A 9930-nucleotide genomic window follows, 5' to 3' on the forward strand; every position below is an offset into this window, starting at 1 on the left:
ATCATTTCTTCTCTTTTTTATTTCTCAGAGGTGTTGGAAATATCCCATGAAATAATCACGGGCATAAAAAATATTTTATGTTGATTCAGTCAGTCAGCAAATATTTATTAAGTACCTATGTATCAGATACAGTTAAACTCTATAATAATATACACAAAGAATTGCTTTTGTTGTGATTGTTGTATTAGACATTAATTATTTCCTATCCATCAGAGAATAACAGTTGAATATTCATCCTGGTTCCTAAGTCCTATTTCTAATTTATCTTCTCAGTTTGGGAAAAACATCAGGCCACTTGCTGTCCCTTGAACAGGTTAAGTCCAGTCACACCTCTGTACTTTCACCCAAGCTGCTATTTCTCCCTGAAATCTGTTCCCTTTCTTTCCTAACTATCAAAATCATGGCCATGACTGATGTTCATGTTGAGATGTCAATCCAGATGAATTTTACCCCAAAGCCTGTCTTCTTTTTATAGCATATGTCGTTTATTCTCAGGGCTCCTCAAACTGTAATGTACACAGGCATCACCTGTGGATCTCAGGAAAACACAGATTTAGGGCATCTGCATTCCCAGCAGGTGCCCAGGTAATGCTACCACTCCCTGGACCACACTTTGAGTAGTAAGATCCTTCAGTACTAATTCTGGGCCTAAACTTTTGCACAGCTCTTACCTAAACGATGCACAACCACATTTTCCTGAATTAAAATTCACCAGCAAATTCCTCTCTGCTGATAGATATGAAAAAGGAAGTGCTGGTGGTTTTAATCAAGCAAGAGACGTGAGCTGAGAAGAGTTCCTAGCTTCCCCGAGCCCACTTTTCTTATCCAGAAAAGAAGTGCTGCACCAGTTCCTGCCTGTTTCCCCCACAGGGTCCCTGTGTGTGGCTTCAGTAGACCACAAGTCTAACGGTGCTCGGCAGCTCTATTTTTTAAATAATTCTTTTCCTTTCACTAACATTACCTCTCCTTTTATTTTTAAGTCTCTTTGAAAGCTTTTTCTATAGGGATTGTCATGGAACTTAAAAAACAACGTCAAGAGGCAATTGGTATTTTTTGGTTGTCAAAGCCTCTGCTAAATTAAAGGTTAAATATTCCAAAGTCAGGGCTTTCCAGAGGAAATAGGTACCCCTGAGTGCCACTGATTATCAGCTCTTCCTCAAGTGCCATGTTTCTGGTGCATTTCTTTCTGTCTGCATTTCATAAATTTGCATTTTCTCACTCCCTCATGACATAGCAACAAGAGCACAGGATTTTAATCAGACATTTGGTTGAATGTAAGCATTGTTGATTCCCAGTGAATTAACCTCACCAACAATTTCCTCATCTGATCATCTGTAGAGTCGGATTGACAGTAATAGTAATATTAATTAGAAGGAGGAGGGGAGGAAAAGAAAAGGGAGATGGAGAAGAAGAAAAAGACACATACAACAGGCTTGCTAAGTTTTTAAATGTCAAATATGATCAGAAGTGGTGTCCCCTAGCCTGTCCTTCACCATCTTTGCTCTTTCTTATTCAGTCTTTTCTAAATGTGTCATTCTTTACTGGGCTTCTTTTACCAACTAGATCACCAAAAATCTGTGTGTAAAAAGAATAATGCTTTGCATTCGACATCTACATCATTCTATGTCTTGTCAAGCCTCTGAAGCATTTTCTTAGTTTGGCTTATAGTGTCCTTATATGGGATTGTTTCGCCTTTCTTATAGCCACATTTGCTTTTACCTGTGGGTCTTGTGTTCTTATGGCTTCTCAGCATGGCTACATGGAGACTTCCTCAGGGTAAGAAGTCATTCTCATGCATCTCTGCATCAGCTGTGTCAAGCAGAGTGACTGCTCTGCATGACTCCCTGAATAACGTTATTGAATGAATGGATAAAGGAAGGAGGGGAGAAAGGAAGAAAGGAAAAAATAGAAAAAGGAAAGAAGTAAAACTACATTTGTTTTTCTCACTTGAAATTGGTTTATTTTCCACAGCGGCTGGCACATAGTAGGTGCTCAATGTATATTCATCAGAAACATACAAGTGTTAATCTAACACCTAGATAGATTCTGAAATGCCAGGTAGATGATACGAAGTGTTTTCTTTTGGGGCTTGCAATGACAAACACATAAAATAACCAGGGAAAATAGAAGAGAAGCTGCTTTTTTTTTTTTTTTAAGGGCAGTGGTGTCAAGTTTTCATGTCTGTGTCCGCTGGGCCTCTGCAGGTTGATGGTTGCCAGGGCAACCGTAATGCCAAGACTTTGCATTCGTGTAGTTTTCCAGTGATAATTGCTAATGGGAACAAGTGCTGGCTTGCACTTTACACCTGCCTGGCTTGTAAGTCTACCTTAATTGGATGTGCCAAGATTGAGGAAAAAGTAATCTGCCCTTTCAAGACAACTGACAGGGAGATGAAGTGTTGTTTGGGCCTTTATTGTTACAATTTTGCTGACAAAATTACTATGAACTGTCTTCTCTGGATGCATAGCCTGTCTCTGTCAACAGAACCCTAGTGTTTGTCTTCTGGGGGTGGTATATTAAGTCAGGGGGAAACTTTGATGAAATGTTTGGAGCAGTTTGGTGGAAATTCACTTGCTCCTTTCAGACACAGTAAGGGAAGATGTGGCATTGGGGAGGAAGCTGAGGGCATGAAGAATTCAGGAGGAGTGACAGGGAAGTCCAACTGCTCCTTGAAGGACATTGTGTTAGTCTTTCTAATGTACATGGTCTTACTCTTTCCAATATTCCTATCAGGCAGGTGTTAAAAATCTCCAGGAGAGAGATGAGAAAACTGACTCTAATGGTGAATTCCTTTGTTAAAAGTATCAGATTGAAATTCAGACATGTGGTCAAGATTCAGTCAGGTCTTGATGATAACACCAGTCTCTTTATTCCTGATCGTCAATAGGAATTCGGACAAATCGTTTCATTTTTAACTATAACTTTCCCTCTTTGTTCTCATTTTTGCTTTCTGAAAGCTTTTCCCAGGACTCCATTCCCTCCTGCACCAACGGTTGTACTAATATTTGAACATATTTACCCTGGTTTAGCAAACATTTTCTAAGAGCCCACCAGGTTCTAGGCCCAGTGTAAGAAATTAAAAAGATGAATAACTTGTGTCCCTGTGCTAAAGGAACTTGTCTAGACTCCTGATTCTAGAAGGAGAGCCCATGAAGGAACAGATGCTTTAAATTAGGTTAGATCACTTAAAAAAAAAAAAAAATTCTGTGAGTATGCCACTGCCAAGTCGCTTCAGTCGTGTCCGACTCTGTACGACCCCATGGACTGCAGCCTACCAGGCTTCTCCGTCCCTGGGATTCTCCAGGCAAGAACACTGGAGTGGGTTGCCATTTCCTTCTCCAATGAGTATGCCACTTAGCTAAGTAAATAGTGGGAAAAACTTGAATGTCAAGGGAGAGTGACTTTTACTGGGGAGCAGCACCTATGAAGGCCTGTAAGAGTGAAACAGTGCCCTAGGGCTAGAGAACTGCAAACCGTCAGTATTTTCACGGCAAGAGATGGCGCTGGCAATCTGGACAAGGTAGCAAGGGGAAGGGGACTGGGAGGCGCGTCAAGGAACGTGAACCTAAATCCAGAGGTAGAGATCATCTTCTCCTTAGAAGTGGCAATTACATTCCTTTATGGCCAGAATCAGCAACATATATATATAATATATATATATACATATATTTTTAATAAAGGGCCAGAGTGTTGCCATTTGAGGTTTTGCAGACCACATACAGGATATGCTGCTTAGTCTTCTTCCTCTTCTTTTTCTCTTTTTTACCCCTTTTTTTAAATAATGTAAAAACCTCTGATTACTGGTAGGTGTACAAACATAGGCTGCTGGCCATATACTGCCCACAGGTTATAGTTTGCTGAACCCTGCTTTAGGACACAGCCCCCAATCCAACCCAACTTTGTGCACCAGTCTGACTGATCAAATTACCTCTTAAAATTTGATGATTAGTTAAGATCAATATATATTATCTCACTTAATCTGTACAACAATCTATTTATAAACTAGATTAATGATTTTTTTTAATTGAGTAAAACTTTAAGACAAGCCATAATACTAAAATCCTTCACCCATTTCTCATTCTCCTTTAGAATTTTGTTAAACTTTAAAAAGTAAAGTGGTGTGGGGGTTCCATTCCCCGGTGGTCCAATGGTTAACCATTGGACTCCAGACTCCCAATGCAAAGGCCCAGGTTCAATCCCTGATCAAAGAACTATATTCCAGATGCCTCAACAAAAGACCCCACATGTGGAAACAAAAACTGAAGATCCCATGTACCACTACTAAGACCCAGGACAACCAAATAAATAAATACTTATTTAAAAAATTAAATTAAAAAAATAAATTTTTTAAATCTTTAAAAAAAAAAGTGGTTGCACTTTTAATTTCAACATAATTTGTCATGCAGGGCTTTAATTCTATTGTGCAAATGAATTGCCTAACATGATTGTATGCCCTAAACAATGCATATTCTATGTTATGTGTGAAATTTAGTATTTTCAAAATTAATTGTGGCTATATGAAATTTTTCACTTGTAGACTGGCTTTAAAAGGGAATTTTCTCCCAGTAAGATGCACATAATATAGTGGGACAATAAGACCCCAGCCTAGATCCTGAACCTCTAAATATGCAATATAGCCTAAATAGTTAGGGTTATTCTTTGCCACTGTGTTTGTTTTATAAATCAAGTCACATGTTAAGTTAGTGATCAAAAGAAGATCCCAGCATGTTCTCACTTGCACCATGATCAAACTCTACTTCCTCATTGTCTACAAGCAAGATTGTGTTGGTGTTATTGCTTTTTATTTTTTTATTTTTTTTACATTTAAATACAGAGCTCCTCTTTTCATGTTTGGTGGTGGTTTAGTCCCAGAGTCGTGTCCAGCTCTTGGAACCCCACAGACTATAACCAGACAGGCTCCTCTGTTCATGGGATTTAATAGGCAAGAATACTGGAGTGGGTTGCCATTTCCTTCTCCCTTTTCATGTTTACTTCTGTTCAATTTTGTAGCCTTAATGTTAACACTCTGATCTAATTAGTAAGATCATTTTTTTTTTTAAATCATCTGTTCTTCCTAATTTTGTAGACTCTTAGACCTGGAGGTTTCCCAAAGTTCTTCTATCTATTGAGGCTTGAGTTGGCATTATAGAGTCCAATCATTTTACCAACACACCTTTTGCTTACACACTTCCATGGGCAGGGAATGGAAATATGAATCATTACCTCCTACTGCATTACTGAACAGCTCCAATTGCTTAAAAAATGGGGTAAATGGAAGGAGCAAACACAGGCTGGTGATCAGCAATTTGCATACATGATCTTATTCACCAAACAGCCAAGCGAACTAAGGATTCTTACATTAACATTGCAGAAGAGAAAACTGAATGTTAGAGAATGTCGGTATATGTATGGTTTCCAAGCTACTAAGAAATGGAGGCAAAGTTCAATGCCTGTGTGATTCCTTAAGGTAGTTCCCTGATTTCACAGGTGCCTCTGTAGAGCTAAAGATCCTGTCTAATGTTGAACTAAAGTTCCTTTCTTATATACTCTGTTCATTCTGCTTTCTGGAACGACACAGAATAAATTAATTTCTTCTTCCTCTGCCTTTGGTTTCTGACAAACCAGGAGGAAGGAGGGGACCTGTGAGGTGTCACAGCATGGTGCCAAGGACACCAGCTTCTGCACAAGATAGATCTAGGTCTGCATCCTGTGCTTACTTACTTTGTAACCATGGTCAAGTCATATCTGTCCTCTGACCCTAAATTTCCTTGGTATAAAATGAACAGTACAAATTCTAAGAAAAGGTTTAAAAGTGGCCTTTCTCATAGTGGCTCTGTAAGGATGAACAAGGTAAGGGTGCTGAGAGCTTGGCTCAGTGCCTTGTGGTGAGTAAGTGTTGCCTAATTAGCAGCTGCCATGTCCTTCCTGAATATTCTGCTTCCACAATAAATAACATTTCCAGGATCCCTTTAATATACGGATAGTCTTCCTCTTTTCTACTAACCCTTCTCTGGTCAGGCCTCAATTTGTCTGTATCCCCCAAGGCAATACTCATTATTTAATGTGTAACTTTGCTTCTTTGTTCCCGATGAAAGCATTGAATTGTAATAGTTCACATCCATAAGCCTTCTAAGTGCTGAGGACAATGGAAGCTTGATTCTCCTCATTGCGTCCTCATAGTATCCCCTTGAAGTGTTACTATCATCATCCCCATTTTACAGATGGGTAAACTGAATCTCAAAGAGGTTACTCAGTTCCCAAGGTCACATATGTAGAGAGTGGTAAGAGCTAAGATACGAATCAAGGTGGGCTGGCCTCAGTCATTATGCTCTTAACCCCTGTGCTCACCTGTCCCATAGAGAAACCAGGGCAGGGGAGCAGAGATTTCATCCTAGACTCTCTCCAAATGCTGCTCAGCATCACTTCATCTTATTGTTATTATTTTAAATCTCTCTCCAAATCCCCATTTCCCCATGGGAAAATACTCTTTTCCCATGACATGAACTGTCTTCCTAGGAAAACTAATTCCTGTCTATTGGGAATAGTTTATCTTCTTTGAGCCTGTTTCGCTCATCTATTAAACGGAAATAGAGGAACATACTAAAAAATGCTAGTATAAATACTGCCTGCATGCTCAGATGTGTCTGACTCTTTGTGACCCCATGGATTGTAGCCCTCCAGGCTCCTCTGTCCATGGAATTCTCCAGGCAAGAATACTAGAGTGGGTTGCCACTTCCTCCTCCCGATTTTCCTGACCCAGGAACTGAAAGTGCATCTCCTGCGTTATCTGCCTTGCAGGCGGATTCTTTACTGCTGAGCCACCGGAGATATCCCTTATAAATACTACATGTAGTCAGTCATTCAAGCCACGTGTCCAGAGCAGGGTTTGCCACATCTGAATAAGTATATATTTCTGTTCCCTTTGCTTACAACCTGGCAGCCTTTGCATTAAAAGAGAATGATTGAAAAAATAATTCACTTGCTTATTTGTTCAACAACTATTAATAAACACCTACTAAATATAGGGCTTTGATTTCTGCATTGAATGAAACAAATTTGTAAACTGTAGGAAAGAGATGGATGTGGTAGTAGGACCCCAGAAGGCCAAGAAGGGCTTTCCAGTCTGAGAGGAATCTGATCTGGGTGTTGAAAAATGAATGGGAGTTATTCAGAAAGCAGGGGAAGAAAGAAGGCCTTTTAGTCAAGGTCAACGAGGGCTTCCTAGGTGGTGCTAGTAGTAAAGAACACATCTGCCAACGCAGAAGACATAAGAGAGATGGGTTTGATCCCTGGATTGGGAAGATCCCCTGGAGGAGGGCATGGCAACCCACTCCAGTATTCTTGCCTGGAAAACCCCATGGACAGAGAAGCCTGGCAGGCTACAGTCCATAGGGTCGCAAAGAGTCAGACACGACTGAAGTGACTTAGCACACACACAGGGCTAGTAATAGAAAAAGTGTGAAAAATACAAATATTGGCTTATTTAACCACCTTGTTGGTCAGTCATTCCTAGGAAATTACCTCCCATTGCTTCCCTGTTGCTGCTAATTTTCGTGTAATGAAGGCCACATGACAAAAACAAAGAAAATTAAAACAAAAAAGCAACTGTAAAATGCATTCTAATGCACTGAATGCTATTTTTTTTCTGTATTATATTCTAATCATTATTAATTAGATTCTGTCAAATTTTGTATTTTTATTTAATCATTTTGTTGTTTAGTCCCTAAGTCGTGTCTGACTCTTTTGTGACCCCATGTACTATGGCCCACCAGGCTCCTCTGTCCATGGGATTTTCCAGGCAAGAATACTGGAGTGGGCTGTCATTTCCTTCTCCAGGGGATCTTCCTGACCCAGAGATTGAAATCGGGTCTCCAGGCATTGCAGGCAGATTCTTTACTGCTGCGTCACTGTGTAAGCCCCAATTAACTATTAATTATTGTTAAAAATTCTATGTCTCTGTAATGTTTACTATAACTCATTTCATTTCAGTGACAATTATTTGTAGATATTATGTTGTAAATGTTTAAACTTTAGCAAGGATAACTACCTTAAAGAACATATCAAAAAGTTGCTAAGTATGTAGGCTTTGAGTAAAATACCCAGGTTCAAATTCCAGCACTGTTAACTATTACTTTTGTCATCATGGATTATTTATTTAAACTGCCCTGCCTTTTTGTTTGTTTTGGTTTTTGCTATTGTGTTTTCTCTCAAATGGAGTTAACAATAACTACTTCGTATTTGTTTTCATGAAAATTAAATAGTTTGCATATATGGCACTGAGCCTGGTGCCAAACTATTAATGGTGGCTATAATTACTAAAATGTAATGCCTATCTATTTTTACATAAGTGCAAATTTATATGTAAATATATCAGATTGATTTGATTCTTAGCCAGGAACAAAAATGCTTATTTCTTATTTTACTCCAGTCTTATATCTATTTTTCAATAGCTGCTGCTGCTGCTAAGTCACGGCAGTCATGTCCGACTCTGTGCGACCCCATAGATGGCAGCCCAACAGGCTCCCGGTCCCTGGGATTCTCCAGGCAAGAACACTGGAGTGGGTTGCCATTTCCTTCTCCAATGCATGAAAGTAAAAAGTGAAAGTGAAGTTGCTCAGTCGTGTCCGACTCTTAGGCACCCCATGGACTATCGCCTATCAGGCTCCTCCATCCATGGGATTTTCCAGGCAAGAGTACCGGAGTGGGGTGCCATTGCCTTGTCCAGATCTTTCAATAGAATCATATAGAATTACAGTGTTTTCAGATGCCATTTGTTCATTCAGTCAATTTGCTGAACGTGTGCCTTGTCCTGAGCACTTTCCTAGGCTCCTAAGAAGTTCATGGTCTTGTAGGGGAAACAGATCCATAAGCACATGATGACAGTGAGATGTGAGAATGACCTTCTGCCAACAAAGGCTACCCGAGGTTGTGTAGGACTCAGAACCCAGCACTCACAGTGGCCCACTGGACCCTGAATGTTGTGGCCTTAGCCCATTCATTCAACTTCTCCCACCAATCCTTACCCCATCTCCACCCTCTTCTTTCCCTTTCTCCCATGCTTTCTTCTGGTTCCCATGCTCCTGTTTGTCTTGGGATCTATGCACACTCTCCTTCTCTGCCCGGAACCCCTCACCCACTCATCATCACATGCTTCCTTCTCGTCATCTCAACTTCAATGCCGTTTTCTCAGAGAGCTCCTGTACCATCCACTGGCCCGTGGCCCTCAATCTTCTCCACCCTTGCATCTTAATCATTTCCTTTTTAGAACATTTCAAATGTGTAATTGTAGATCACCCCCCTAGGCTGTGAGACTGATGCAGAGATGGTGCCTGTGTTCACCTCTGCCTACACAACATGCAGTGATGTGGAATGTAGAGAGGGCTCTGTAAAATATATATTCATTAGGTAAAAATTAGGGACAATGATTACACGGGTGGGTTGAAACTCACCTAATGTTTAAAAGTTCGTCTTGGGGAGACTGTCCATAACACCACTATTTATAGTATTCAAGACATGGAAACAACCTAACTGCCCATCAACAGATAATGGATAAACAAGATGTGATTATACACCACGTGGAAAGGAATGACTAATGGAATATTACACAGAGATAGGACAGGCGGAGAAGGGGACGACAGAGGATGAGATGGTTGGATGGCATCACCACCTCAATGGACACGAGTTTGGGTAAACTCTGGGAGCTGGTGATGGACAGGGAGGCCTGGCGTGCTGTAGTCCATGGGGTCAAAAAGAGTCAGACGCAACTGAGCAACTGAACTGATAAAAAATGAAATAATACCATTTGTGGCAATGTTGCACCTACAGATTATTATACCAAGGAAAGTAAGACAGACTAGGAAAGACAAACATCATATGATATCGCTTATACGTGGACTTCTCGAGTGGCTCAGTGGACCTGCCAATGTAGGA

The sequence above is a fragment of the Bison bison genome, unplaced genomic scaffold, assembly GCF_000754665.1.
Source record: "Bison bison bison isolate TAMUID 2011002044 unplaced genomic scaffold, Bison_UMD1.0 scf7180017864324, whole genome shotgun sequence".
Taxonomy (NCBI): domain Eukaryota; kingdom Metazoa; phylum Chordata; class Mammalia; order Artiodactyla; family Bovidae; genus Bison; species Bison bison.